Here is a 15210-nt window from a genome sequence, read left to right on the forward strand (position 1 = left end):
AAATGCAACCCACAGTGTTTGACCTGCATCCTCCCTGCCCTAGATCCTCATGCATTGTCTTATTGTGAGAAATGTTTGTGAGAAGCCACAGATCTTTGCAGGCTGATAGAGTCAGAAAGGAAAAGAGCCTGCTCAAAACAAAGCACTCTGCTGTCAGTCCTCTGAGTCTGCTGTGAAGCAGACACTCCTCACCCAACAATGTTGGGGTTTGGTCCACACTCTCTGGGAATGACACCAACTCTTTGAGATATGTCAGGACCGCTGCCCTCATTAAAAGGACCTGAAATGTGACTTCCTAAAGTTCTGATCATGCTGGCTCTTTTCCTTCTCTCCAAAGTAGCATTTGAGAAGCCACAAGAGGGGTAGAAGAAAAGCAGCAAAAAGGACAAGAAGAACAGCAGAAGCAAAGAGCGGGAAGGTCAAGGCTTTCAGAAGATACTCGGTCACAGTGGGACAGCTTGGTGGGTAGAGGCTGGAAGGAGGGAGACAGCTTAAGTGTTCCTTAAGCAGCAAGTCAGGGGAGCCAGTTCTGGCTTCAAGATGGAGAACAGGATTGTCATTTTCTACTGACCTGGCCTCCAGCATTAACTGGTTAGATATATGGTGATATTGTCTTTGCAATTACTGCTTGCTGGTTCTAATAAGTAGCTAATTCATTTAATTGTGTACCCACCCTTCACCTGGTTTTTATGATAGACACAGTTGGGGAGGAGGGAAAGTGGAGGAGAAATTCAAGTCCTCACCTTCAAACACTTCTAATGTGCCAGGGAAAATGGTCTTAGCCAGGAAAAGACCACCAATTTTATGAGTTGTGTTTGTCCAGTGAAGATATATACATACAGAGAGGCTTCCTGCTGATGGCTAGGGGGTGACCTCTGGTAGAAGGGGTGTCCTAGAAGAGAGGGTGGCACAATTAGAGGCCATGAGACAGAAAGGCTCTAAGTGTGCTCTGGAAATAGTGGGTAAACCAGTTTCCAAGGAGTGATGTTTTCATGTTGAAAAAAAATTCATGAGATGTGGGAAAAGGGGATAGGAGACAACCTTAAATATACAAGCTAAGGATTTGGGATTGTATGCCATCAGGAGGAAAGAGCCTTGAAGGGGCAGGGAAGGAGACAAGTAAGCTCAGAACACAATTTTAGGAAGGTGCCTCTTCAGTACGGATTATAAGGATGGAAGCTGAAGACAAAGAGACTGTATAAGCAATCACTGCAGTTATTTTAAGACAATAGCCTGAACCAACATGGCACCAGAAAGGGTAGTTTGGAAACCAAAAATACAGTGAGAGAAGAAGTGCCAGGAAATGGTCATTAGACAACAGTAAGAGCAGAGGAGGAGGCAACAGGCTTTAGAACAGGACGACCAGAAGTCGAATAGAGATGTTTGGGCAGAAGTAGTAAAATCAACTGGGCAAACCATGAGAAAGAGTGTGTAGCGGTTCAGGTGCTCCAATAGCAGATCTGCCTCTTCCTGCCTGTGGGATCATGGGACAGGTATTTATTCTTCCTGATGCTCTGTTTGCATTTACATAAAACAAATGACAAAGCACATGCCTCAAAGAGATGGTATGAGGATTTAAGGAAAGAATAATTATAAACTATCTGGTGGAGTGGTGGGTCCATTGTAGATGCTCACTAACTAGGTATTCCCACTCCCCTCTTTCTCCTTCACCAACTCCGAGAAATAGCAGGTGCTTATCTGTAACTTCTCCTAGCTCCTAGAGGGTTCTAAACAATCGAAGAGGGCTGAGCGGTTCTGGTGACTTGAACTCTGTAGGAAAACTATCATTCATGTTTTGAGCCAGAGTTAAATGAAACGATATCTTGCTCACCTGCCTCTTGTTCTAAAGTGGTCCTTGACTAAAAAATCCAGCCACACATGTTTCATTGGTGAAGCTTAGACCAGCGGTTGGGGGGTGGGAGCCAGAAATTTTGGGCTAATAGACCCAGTACTGTCTAAGAGCAGAAGCTAACAGAAAGAAAATTCGTCCAGATTTGTCACTAAAAAGTTAAAAAAAAAAAAAAAAGAAAGAAAAGAAGTGATGTTGCAAGGCTTCCAGACCTCACCACTCGTGAGGGAAGATAGACAAATCTGGACTTGAAATCCAAGTCATATATACAAGCTGTCAGGCAGGTGAAGACAGGCAAACTCCGAAGAGATAAAACCAAGAGGCCAGCCCCCAGGGACCACCTGACCCTCCTTCCCAGGAGGAGAGGAGAGGCTGACCCAGGTCAGGGGGAGCCTGAACTGAGCAGGGGCCCAGGGAAGCTTGGTCCACCACTTTCTAAGAGAGGTCTGAGCACGACAGCTGCCTGGGTGCTACCTGCATGGAAAGGACTCGGCCCCGGCAGGGGACAAAAACAGCTTCATTGCAGGGAGGACACCATTCTGCTGCCTGACTGTCCTAGCACTGGGTGGCATGGGGTAGAGGGGTCACTGCCATGAGTCTCTCCCCAGAGACTATGGAGAAAAATCTGGATAAAGGAAAGGGAGGGCATTGATAATGCCCCTAAATGATAGCAAGGAATCTCAGTCGAGGACCACACAGCTTCTCTACCTACCTTCCCTGCTGATGGCCGATGGGAGGAACCAACCCTGCAATCTGGAAAACCACTGTGGCAGGTTTCCCAGGGGCATGGCTGCTCTGTGACTCTTGCAAGATGAACAAAGGAGAGTGTAGCATTCCAGGCAGGGTCCCAGATGAACTGACCAGCCTGCTTTTGCAGCCCCCGTGCTGAGGCAGGGGCGCACTGGGGCCCTGAGAGCCAAGCACTCCTCTAAGTGACTGACAGGTATATTGTGGGATTTCATCACCACCACCCCTTTACAAAGAGGTGCTACATTGTCCCCACTATATATATAAGAAAACTGAGGTTTTGAGAGGTTACAGGTTTGCCCAAGGACACAGACCTAGAAAGTAGGGAAGATTGGATTCACACGGATGTAGAATCTTGGCTCCTTACTACCCTACGAGATGGCCCCCCAGGAAGCTCTCCCTGAGCCCCCTCCCTCTCTGGGCTGGGACCCCCTGCCTCTGTGCTTCAAGACCCTTGTCATACTAAGCTATGATTGCTTAACTTCCTATGATAGATTGTATGATCCAGGAGGCAGAGACCACATCTGTCCTGCTCACTCCTGCGTCCCCAGTGATTAGAACAGCAGGATGTTGCCAGAAAAATGCACCAAACTCCTCTCAGTTTTCTGGCTGTGGGAATGTAATCGACAGATATTCCCCCTGGCCAAATCTACTGCCACTATATCACTACGTTCCCCCCAGGCTGCCCCAAGTGTGGCAAGGATATTAAAGCAGTGGATTTCTGAGAGATGCAATACTTCCTGCTGACCTTGCCAAAATATCCTTAGGACTGCCCCACAGTCTAAGACCTTCTTTCCTCCTTCCTTTCCTAATATCTAATCCTGGCATGGCATCTGCTTTGAGGAAGACCTGGGACGAATGCAAGTGGTAGGAGAAGTGTGCTATCCTTCAGGTTTCAGTCTATGCATTAAGTCAGGGACTCAAAGTGATGCTGTGATCCCAACAGACAGAAGCACAGACCTGGGAACCAAAGGATGAAAATCAGAATGACCCACTTTTCTTCACTTCCAATAGTTCCGTTGGGGATTCTGTTCTTCCCATTCCCACACCTCTAGGCTCCGCAGGGTCAGAGGTCCTGGTTCCCAGGGGAGGCGCACTTCCAGAGCATTTCTGGGCTTCTGTGTCTAGGTATCAGCAGGAAAGGAGTCCCCACACTGGCAGGGTTAACTGGCCCAGAGAAGCTGGGGGAGAAAGGGCTGATTAGTGATGCAGAAAAGGAGGAAGACGTAATGAAACCCATGTCATCCAGTTACAACATAAGGGATAATGTACAGAGATTGTGGAAAAAGAAGACTGGGATGGGAGAAGCGATCCATGTTTCTTCTCCAATGCAGTGTCAGAACCACTGGCCAGACAGGATGCCTGTGTATTAGGGTCAGCTCTTCCTTAAGTTCACAGTCAATCTATTCTTGGAGGACAGATAGTGTGTCTCCTATGAAATGCCTGGCATACACGTGATCAATAAATACTGATTGAATGAATAAGTGAATGCTTCAAGAAGAACTGTATGTTTTCCTCTTTTTAATGGCTACCCAAGATGTTTGAAAACCAGCTGAGTTATTTATCAACACCCAATCATCAGAAATTTGTTGTTTCGTGACAGGTTTGGGCTTGAGTTAATGACTGCTAGGGACTGCAGTCCCTCCCCTTACACAAGGGGGAGAGTGTGGCCTTGGACTGGGCAGAGGAAGCCAATCCCTGCATGTTCTTGAATGTTTTGCTGATTCTTTAGCTCATGATGCAGATAACAGGAAGTGTTTTAAAGTTGCTCTTTATGCCAAAGACGGAGCCCCATCAAGTCAAGTGAATTTCTCATATGCTTATACAAATATTAGAACATGTTTGTTAAAAAGCCTGGACTTTGTACCTAATAGCCTAATTTGAGAGGTTCCCAGGAACTCAGGGAACCCCTTTGGCTTCCCACTTTCTGGTTCTGGTTGTGCTTTGAGACCCAGAAGCTCTCTTGCTCTTGGTTCCTTATAATTAATACAGTAAGACTTTGGCGTGTGGGGTGGTTCAATAAAGAGACTGAGTTAACAAAAATGTAGAGATACAAGGGCAAAAGTCATGTTCAGAAAACTGCATCAACCTACAGTTTAAACACAAGGCAAACGAAGGAGTTTAGTGAAAAATGAGAAGATAAACACCAAACTATGGAGTGTTGGTTGCTAGGCTAAGGAATTTAAATTTTCCCTCTGCAGGTATGGGGAGGCCATACATATTTCTGAGCAGAGGAGAACTGATTCTGATTAGGCACTCAAGGAAGCTCTCCCTAGAGCTGAATGGGTGATGGAGCAGAGACAGGCAGAGCAGCCTGATTTTTGCAAAAATCCAGAGAGAACATCGAAACTCAGAAAGGGAAATGAAAATGGATAGTAGGAAACAGTTCAAGTGATGCTGATCAATACAGTTCAGTAGAGTATGGCCTGGAGGTAGTGACGTCACTGGCTAAGGTAGAGAGCAAGTGAGACAACCTCTGTTGAAACGTGGGATTCAATCTCAACACAATATGTATGTAACAGGCTGTTTTCACTCTTATCCTGATGCTCATCTTCTTCCCAGGACCTTTCTCTAAAGGGACAAGTGGTTCCTATTCCTCATGGTTTTTTGTTTTGTTTTGTTTTGTTTTCTATTTTACTTTCTTGGAGCAGGAAAGTTTGAGAGAACTGTACCCTGCCTTTCACCCATCTCAGTATCCATGACTGCCAATCATCTAAGCAAAACAAAATACAAAAGTTAATATGCTTTTATCACACACTTCAAATAATTTACTTTATGCACATTCCTGTGCATTTTCTACTCCTATTAAAGTTATTTTTGTACTAAATGAGCTATGATGACTCCTTTTTCTATGATATTCACCAAACTATAAGAATGTCATGGAAGGTGCTGTTTCTTACCTTCCTTATATGCCCAACTTTTCCTAGCAAACTGCTGGCTTATGGGAAAAGTTAAATATCAAACTAATAGATAATTTAACTCTTCCAAAAATCCCTGGCAGAGGTGTATTTACTCTTGTCCCCTCTTGACTGTTGCAAAGATTCATCTCAACAGTAGTGCTCTGAAAATGTCCATTTGCAAATTATCTCTAGAGATAGGCACGGGGTGGGGGGTAGAAAACTGGAGGTGGTAGACAAGTTGACCCTGTTTAGATATGGAAATGGCATATGAACAACAGAACCTTAGAGACAAAGAAAGAAAAAGAGAAAAAGTGATTAATTGAAGCAGAAAGAATTCATTCTCTGGAGGAGTGGGAGCTGAAATAAAATCATAGAATTGTAGGATGAAAGAATATTCCAGATGAAAGAAGTTGTAGAGACCATCTCATCCAACACCTCATTTACAGGTAGGAAGCTTGTAGAACTGGACCCAAGAAATTCTGGGTCTGGGTGCCAGGAAGGATAAAGGAAACAGCTCAGGTATCAGGAGACTGAAGAAAGATCAGTTTTCAGCTGATTTGGTTGTTTGCTTGTTTGTTTGTTTAATACCCATGAATATCATTCTCATGTCTTCATACCTTGGCCTGAAATCCTTTCCTGATATTTCTCCTCGTGGCAAACTCTTCATCTTTCCAGTCCCGTGTCAGGTGCCAGCCCTTCTGGGCAGCTTTCTCTACCTCCCCAGGGTTGGTCACTCTTCTGGGCTCCCTGCACATTTGTCCACACATCCATTCTACTCCTTATCATACATTATTGTAATTACAGGTTACATGAGAGCACCCCTGGGAAAGCCTCAGAGGTGGAACTTGTGTATCATACGATACCTTTTTTATCTATCCTCAGTGTCTGGCACCAGGCCTGCTGGCTTCTCCATAAGTGTTGAACTAATGAATAAATGCATGAATGAATGAATGAATGAGCCATTCAAAATTTGCTCTCTCATGAATCACAAGATATAGGAATTGTATAAACTCATCTCATCAGGTAGAGCAGATGTGAATAGCCCAATTCGAATTAGACAGAAAAGGCTGGATTGTCTAATACATGAATCTGTAATATGTCCACCTATAGACCACATATGCTAGAAATTCCCTTTAGTGAAAAAATACTGTCAGTCTTAACAATAATTATCCTATTTAAAACTGCTATCTCAAATAAACTCCCTTTCCCCTTTTTTTCTCTTCTCTTTTCTCCCCCATAGCATTATCACCTTCAAACTTACTATATACTGATTTATTGGATTTATTGTTTATCCCCTCTCACCAGAATGTAAGCTGTATGAGGCCAGATATTTTTGTCTGTTTTGTTCATTACTGCATCTGGGAAACCTAGAACAGTGGCCTGCATATAGTTAGCACTCAATATTTGTTGAATTAATGAATGAGCAGGTGACCATGTAAAGACTGAAACTCTTTGGCATGGCTCACAAGTTCCCTTGTGTTATTTCTGCCACCTCCCTCCCCCTCTTATGTTTCTCCAGTGGTTTTTAAGTGGGGCCAGTTTTCCCCTTTAGACAATTATCTTGAGACATTTCTGGTTGTCACAGCTCAGGGGTAGGGGGAGGATGCTACTGGCATCTATTGGGTGGAGATCAGTATACTGCTAAACGTCCTGCAATTCCCAGGACATCCCTCACCCCAACAAAAAAGCATCCAGCTCAAGTCGTCAACAGTGCCGAAATGGAGAAAGCCCCACTTGTAATTTCCTCTTCATCTATCTGCCCTAAATTGTGAGCCGCTGGAAAGCAGAGACTGTGATGACTTTCTGAATCCCATTAATTAGCACAGATCCTGGAAAGTAGATGTTTAATAGAAACTTGCTTACTGAAGAAGTGAAGCCTTTGTGTGGTAGAGGTGTCACAAAACCTTCCCCCAGATGCCTCTATCCCATCTCTAATCTAAATCTATGCTCCCACAAATCTATATCACAAAATCTATGCACAATGACTCCATACCTATATGCATTTTCTAATTGTTCCTCTGATAAATTATCTACTGAGCTCTTGGAACACATGGGTCATGGCTTCTTTTTGATTCTCTCCCTCACAAGAGGATGTCACTGGTACAGGTAGAAATCCAGTTAGTGCTCAATTTGCATTGACTAACTCCAACCAGAAAATATCAGTACAAATACTGGAAGTTATTCTAGTTTAACCTAATGATGTGGAGAAGTGTGTCAGGAAGCCTGGCCTTTGACCTCCACTGGGGTCCTGGCAGTCATGTCAAGTGTGTATATACCCATCAAGGCCATGAAAGGGGTGGACTCCCAGCCACAGGGGATCTCTTGGTCACTTCAGTAGATCAGGTAGGAGATACATCTTTCTCATATCAGCAGCCTCAGTTTGAACTATTTCTGTTAAAATTCAATAAGAAACACTCAAATTGAGTTCTGAATATTGTAGAGCCCCCAATTTTGCATGAAATAAAGGAAGCACCCATGCCCTATATTGGTGCTTACAAAATATTCATTATAATTAACAGAAATATTCATTATTTGCCTTTGAACTGAGCAAGTGAATTTTGCCAGCAACCAGATGCAAGCAGTTAATAAACACTGACTGAAGCACATTCTCAGTGGAAAACACGATGCTAGCTAGCTAGGCGCTGGGGAGAATGCCACTCAATTGAATCAGGTTGTATTTTAACGTCTAGCTGCTTTTCAAGATATTACATTTCCAGCAGAAACCTGTTTATTCCCTAAGCAACCCACATGCCTCTGTGACAAGATAAACAGCTGGCTCTGTTATTTCTCATAATGCAATCACCCCACTTGGCCAATGCCTCCTCATTTCTCATAATAGTCTAGTATAACCTCTGGGGATTAGATTCATAAATTACGTGGCCTGCTCTGTGGAAGTGTGGTTCAATGTTCTAACTCTTGGTAAATGGCTCAGCTTCCTAAAATCTCTGGGTAGGATTGCCTGATAATAATAATAGTGATTGCTACCATTTGCCAAACACTTACTCCGTGCCAAGTACCATGTAAGGACTTTGAAGATGTGACTTCATTTAATCCGTTTCTACTGCTTAATAGCTATGGCACCTTGGGCAATTTATTAAACTTCTCTGATCTTTGATGTCCTCAACTATAAAATGGGCATGAAAATACCATTTCATTGGGCCAATGAGAGTATTAGATGAAATAATGAATGAGTGTTTTCACCACTGATTGTGGACACATTGTCAATCTCCTCATTCATTAACTATTACACAGGAAGGAACATAAGGGAGGTAGAGGGTATTCCCTGGGAAAAAGACCATGAAGCAGAGATCTGTAATAAAACCCACTGAACACAGGAGCTTCCACAATGCTGCTGTGAGCAGGAATAGGTAGAGGGGGAGGCTGAATTGTAATCAGCAGCAGCCACTGTTGGGGAGTTTGGCAGAAACCTAATGTGGAAAGAACATTAAATTCTATGCTTTAAAAATCATGCCAGGGTACTTGGGTGACTCAGTCGGGTAAACGTCTGACTCTTGATCTCAGGGTCTGGAGTTTAAGCCCCATGTTGGTCTCATACTGGGCATGGAGTCTGCTGAAAAAAAAATCATGATAAATGTTTACTAATCATATTATAAAGTCCTTATGGTTAGGGTTGGACTCTCTTCCCTCAATATGGTAAAGTCACTGATTTTATTTACTGCTTGTTTTGCATGCTTTTATAAATAACCTCTCAACATCAGGTACTTTCAGGCTAGAGGGAACTGAACTGTTTGATTGGACTGTCCTATATGTCCTATCTTCTCCTGTTCTGCCTCTTGGTGTCCTAGAAATTCCTCCTTGGGAAGCATTCATCCCTTCCTTTACAAGCTGCCAAGCTGTTCTGCTAGGTGTTCTCTCTAATTTTGGAAATAGACATATTTGAGAATTTCAAGAGGCTGGGTTTTGAGTAGTAAATGTGTCCTGGCCTCAATTGGAGATGTCTGTCCATGGCCCCAGGGGGATCACAGTCCTCCATGGAGTAGCGACATTTAGGGGATTTTCCATTTGGCTCATCAAGGTGGCTGATGAATTATCAGTTTCCTAGGAAAGCAAGTTTTACCATGAGTGCTTCTTTTTCTAAATAGGATTTGGAAGGAGCATGGTGGCTGAGTCTTTGGTTATTCTGAAAACAGTAACCACTCTCTACCAGCTCTACAACTTTAACACATTGTGTCAAATTCCACAAGGGAAATACAATTAGGTTTCTGAGAGAAAGTGTGAAGTTAGTGATCACATGTGTTGGGGACTGAGGAAAACTTTTTTTTTTTCTTTTTTAGAAATGGTGATATTTACAATGGGTGTTTAAAAAGAGAGCATTTTGGGGCGCCTGGGGGGCTCAGTGGGTTAAGCCTCTGCCTTCAGCTCAGGTCATGATCTCAGGGTCCTGGGATCAAGCCCCGCAACAGGCTCTCTACTCAGCGGGGAGTCTGCTCCCCCCTCTCTCTCTGCCTGTCAAATAAATAAATAAAATCTTTTAAAAAAATAAAAATAAAAAGAGAGCATTTTATCAAGTAGAGATGGGAGGAGAGGGTAACTTATCTCTTCACATATATGTTCACATGCAAGCACATGCACACCTGCACACAAATACTCTCATATCCTTATGCATTCAACATGGATAATTATTCAAATCTTAACTCTGTGCCATACAACCAAAGAGAGCTACAGTTCAAAAAAGAAATGAGGAAGAAGGGATAGAAGAAGGAGGAGGGAGAGAGGGAGGAGAGTGGGAGGAGGAACAGGAGAAGTCAGGGAGGTATATAGGGAGGAAAGGAGAAACATGGCTTCTGCTCTGCTCTGTCTGAGGTTTGCCTTCAGTGCAACAGCATCGCAGACAGAACACACACTATGGGGGCAAGAAGAGCTAGAAGAAGAAAAGAAAAAAGAAGAGCTAGAAGAAGATGAATACTGAACATTCTTTGAGTGCCTTTCCTGTGCCCGGTACTCCAAGTGCTTTCCCTGCATTGACTTATTCATTGTAACAACCCCATGTGGTAAACACTGGTGGTTTCTCCTTGTATAAATAAGGAAACTGCCGCAGAACACTAGAGCTAAGTTTACACAGCTAGGAAGAGGCAGGACCGGGACTCTCCTCTGGGCTGTTTCCCTCTAGAATCCAAACACTTGTTACATTGCATTGGAAAAAAGCAGGGGGAAGAGCCAAAGATGGGTCGCAGCAAAAAATTTTTTTTTAAGATTTTATTTCTTTATTTGACAGAGAGGGAAAGAGAGAACAGCAGGAGGAATGGGAGAGGGAGAACGCAGTCTCCCCACTGAGTGGTGAGCCTGGTGGGGGGCTTGATCCCAGGACCCTGGGATCACTACCTGAGCTAAAGGCAGATGCTTAACCGACTGAGCCACCCAGGTGCCCCACAGCAAACTTTCTTTTTTTTTAAGGAAGAGAGGAAAAGACTCCTTTGTCCCTGTTTCAGCTCTTTGTCAGCACCAGGATTGGCCAGTTAAGAAGGAAGCCTTTTGACCCACAGATCTAATGTCATGAAATAAAAACATTCTAAGAACACTGCAAATCGTGGCCTATGGGCCCTTAAGTTTTGTTAGAAAAACTCAATCTCTGTCCAATCTCTGGAGAGCTTAGTCCAAGATAAAGTGGACAAAATATCAATGAGGCAGAGATTTACATACCTCACCTGAGATTTCCAAAATTTATATAATTCACCATGATTTTGGTGGCTCCCACTTTCTTTTGATGAAAGGAAAACAACTGCACTTCTTCCCAGCAGCTCTGTCAATAAAGTCCTATAAATCAAGTCACTGGGCGCCTGGGTGGCTCAGTGGGTTAAGCCGCTGCCTTCGGCTCGGGTCATGATCTCAGGGTCTTGGGATCGAGTCCCATATCGGGCTCTCTGCTCAGCGGGGAGCCTGCTTCCCTCTCTCTCTCTCTGCCTGCCTCTCCGTCTACTTGTGATTTCTCTCTGTCAAATAAATAAATAAAATCTTAAAAAAAGTTAAAAAAAAAAAAAATCAAGTTACTGGACTGGTAGGTGGCTTCTAGGATGGTCTCCAGTGATCCCTACCTTCTGGTATTCAGGCCCTCATATGAACCCTTCCCCTGGGATTTATTGACTTGCTTCTAGTGACTAGAATAAGACAGGAGTAATGAAATGTCATCTCCAAAATTAGTTCATACAAATACTGTGGCTTCTGTCTTGGGTGCTTCCCACTCTCCGTCTCACTTCCTCTTTGACTGCTCACTCTAGGGGAAAGCAGCTGCCATATTGTGAGGCAGCCCTTTGGAGACACCCATGTGAGTGAGCCTGGAAGCAGATCTTCTGAGGCATTCCAACAACCAGATGAATAAGCCTGGAAGGAGATGCTCCCCCAGCTGAGCTCATAGTCCCAGACAACACTTTAACTACACCCTCATGAGAGAACTTGAGCCAGGGGTACCCATCTAAACCACATCTGGATTCCTGACCCACAGAAATTCTAAGACAATATGTTTGTTGTTTTAGGCCACTAATTTGGGGGTTAACTTGTTATGCAGCAATTGATAACTAGTATATTACTCAAATTGGGAGGAATCTAGGTTAAGAATAAAAACCAAGGGGCGCCTGGGTGACTCAGTAGGTTAAGCATCTGTCTTTGGCTCGGGTCATGATCCCAGGGTCCTGGGATTGAGCCCTGCATTGGGTTCCCTACTCATAGGGAAGCCTGCTTCTCCCTTTTCCTCTGCTTGTATTCCCTCTCTCACTTTGTCTCTCTCTGTCAAATAAATAAAATATTTTTAAAAAAAGAATAAAAACTGATCATTACATTGGGTTAACCATTTCAACAAAAATCCCCTTGGTAACCCCTTCTAAGAATTCTTGATAATAAGTTATAATTCAGGCGTATTCCAGATCCCTGGTCCCAACAAGTGTTCCTAATCCTCTAAGCAGATATTGCTTCATTTAATCTTCAAATTAATAATAGTCCCTAAAGTAGACACAGATTCCTATTCCTTTGTATGTATTTAAGTAACTAAGACCTGGCCAAATGAAGTATATTATTTAAGATCATAGCTAATCAGCATTCCCCCACATACCCTGTTGCTGACCCCATTAGAGCCACCACCAGCCTTCTAGTCCCTCCAAATGGCCGTGCCACTCCTATGCCAGGTCAGTCAAAAAAAGCCCATCTGGGTCTAAAGACTGAAAAAGGTGACAAATCAGTCTTGTTTTTTGGCTGGTTTAATCTCTGTTTACTACCGGTTGAACAAATGGTAGTCTGAAGGCTATATATGAGACGAAGGTAGAGGAGAATCGACATTACTACCCATTGTCTTCTAATTCCTCAGAGAAGTCAGCTTGTCAGTTTAGCCACTCATGGTAAGACCAAGCTAGGTCAGTGTTGCTCAGAGCTGAGGCTCATGCATATGATATTTATGGTTTGACTGGAGAAGTTGTACCACATTAGCACACGCTCTTCTGTTATCATACACCACACTTTTTGCTGTACATCAATTACATGCATTCTTGTTCTATTTTTTTTCCTGTGCTGTCAGGCATTCCACACCTTTCACCAGAAGGTCTTTGTATACCTTCTTCTTTCTTTCCAGAATATTCTTTCCTCTTCTCTTCAGTCATATGCCATGACTCATTTCTTTTTTTTTTTTTTAAGATTTATTTATTTGAGAGAGTGAGTGAGCTCAAGCAGGGGAAGGGGCAGAGGGAGAGGGAGAAGCAGACTCCCTGCTGAGCAAGGAGCCCAAGGACATGGGGCTCCATCCCAGGTCCCCAGGATCATGACCTGAGCCAAAAGCAGACACTTAACCAACTGAGCCACCCAGGCAGCTCTCTACGACTAATTTCTGACCTCTCCATTCCCAAGAAATGTCCTTATAATATTGGTTACCTGCCCCCTCCCACCCTGTCATAGCATTGTCAGCATTTGTAACTTTACAACTGCTTGTGTGGTGTCTGATTATTATTATTTGATTATTTATTATTGCTTGTGTGGTATTTGATTATTGATGGTCTTCCCCCTGCTAAATTGCAAACTTCTTAAAGGCAGGAATCAATCATGATTTTGTTCTAGTGCCTAGTCCCCATAGAGTGCCAACACATGGCACATGGCAGCTCTCAAGTTAGATTTCTTGAATAAATACATCTAAAAGATAGAGCTTTCCCTGAATCTTCTCCTTCGGTGAATTCATTAGACATAAAAATCAATTTAAAAGTCAAATCTCATCATGTCCCTTCGTTGCCGAAAAGCCCTCAGATTCCCCCATCATTCAATGACGAAGTCTAAGCTGTGAGGCACAGACTATAAACAGGATATCCAACTTACCTGTTTGTGTCTGTGGTTCTAGTGTAATTATTAAAAGTATCCTCCTTCCAATCTCAAAATTGTCCCAGTTGGGATGATAATGTTTACGGTCACCCCATATAATTGACTTCCAATATCTGGCCCCTTATTGACTTCTCGAATCTCCTCGCTCTTTACAGTTTATGCTTTAGCAATACCAAACTGCTTATAAGTCTCTGTCAAGCCACTGTGAGGTTTCCTACCTCCGTGCGTTTGCTGGCACAACTCCCTCTGGCCAGAGTTCACTCCCTTCCTCTCTGACTCATCCTCTAAGATCCATCTCACTTCCTAACTGCCACAGAAAGCCTTCTCAGACAACTTTATCCCACCCCTAAGACCAAGGTAGGATTCTGTCTCCCTGGGGTCCTGCCGGCTCTCTAATCCTCTCTGCATTACTCCATCATTGCTTCCACACTGAATGATGTGGATTTAGCACATGTGTCACTAACCCCGAGCCCCCTCAACACACACACGCCCTTGAGGACAGGGACAACACATTACCCATCTTTGTGTATCCACTGCCCGCCACATAGTCAACTCACAGTGACCCTTCGAACAAATAAATGTTTTTGAGGATTTTATTTAATACATGAAATATAGTAAGTCGCCCATTTATTTCCTTCATTTTACTAATCCAAATCATTTATGACCTCTCATCTCAATTTCTACTCAGCATGAGCAAGCCAGTGATACTCTCACTGGGCTAATATAATTACAGCCAAAAACAAGATGACTGATGTTTAAATTATCCTGTATTTCTTCCCTTATTTTAGACCTTTTTAAATAATAAAAGTGGCACTCACACTTCCAGGATTACTATACATTTGATCTAGAGCAGCTTCTTCTTTTGTTTTTTTTTTTTTTTCCCTGATGAGAAAATCTGGGCTCTAACCCTAAACTTCTTCCTTCTTCTTCTCCCCTTCCCCCCATCCGTCCTCTCCCCGCCAACACCTGGTTTTCTGCTCCCCCCCTCCTCTGCCTTCTGTTCCCCCTTCCCCATCCTGAGGTCTGTGTTTCATCAGAAAAGTACATGGTGCACAATAGGATTCAAATATTTTTTTTTCTCAGTGTTTGAAACCTTTATTGTAAATCTAATTTGGGGCTGACTGCCTTGCCAGGCTTGGCGAAATAGGTTTCCCGGAGTCATTATTCGTTAAATTCTTTTTTTTTTTTAAGATTTTATTTATTTATTTGACAGAGATCACAAGTAGGCAGAGAGGCAGGCAGAGAGATAGAGGGGAAAGCAGGCTCCCCGTTGAGCAGAGAGCCCAATGTGGGGCTCTATCCCAGGACCCTGGGATCACAATCTGAGCCGAAGCAGAAGCATTAACCCACTGAACCACCCAGGCGCCCCTATTCGTTAAATTCTTAAGGCTGAATATCATTGTC

The sequence above is a fragment of the Neovison vison genome, chromosome 7, assembly GCF_020171115.1.
Source record: "Neovison vison isolate M4711 chromosome 7, ASM_NN_V1, whole genome shotgun sequence".
NCBI classification, from domain to species: Eukaryota; Metazoa; Chordata; class Mammalia; order Carnivora; family Mustelidae; genus Neogale; species Neogale vison.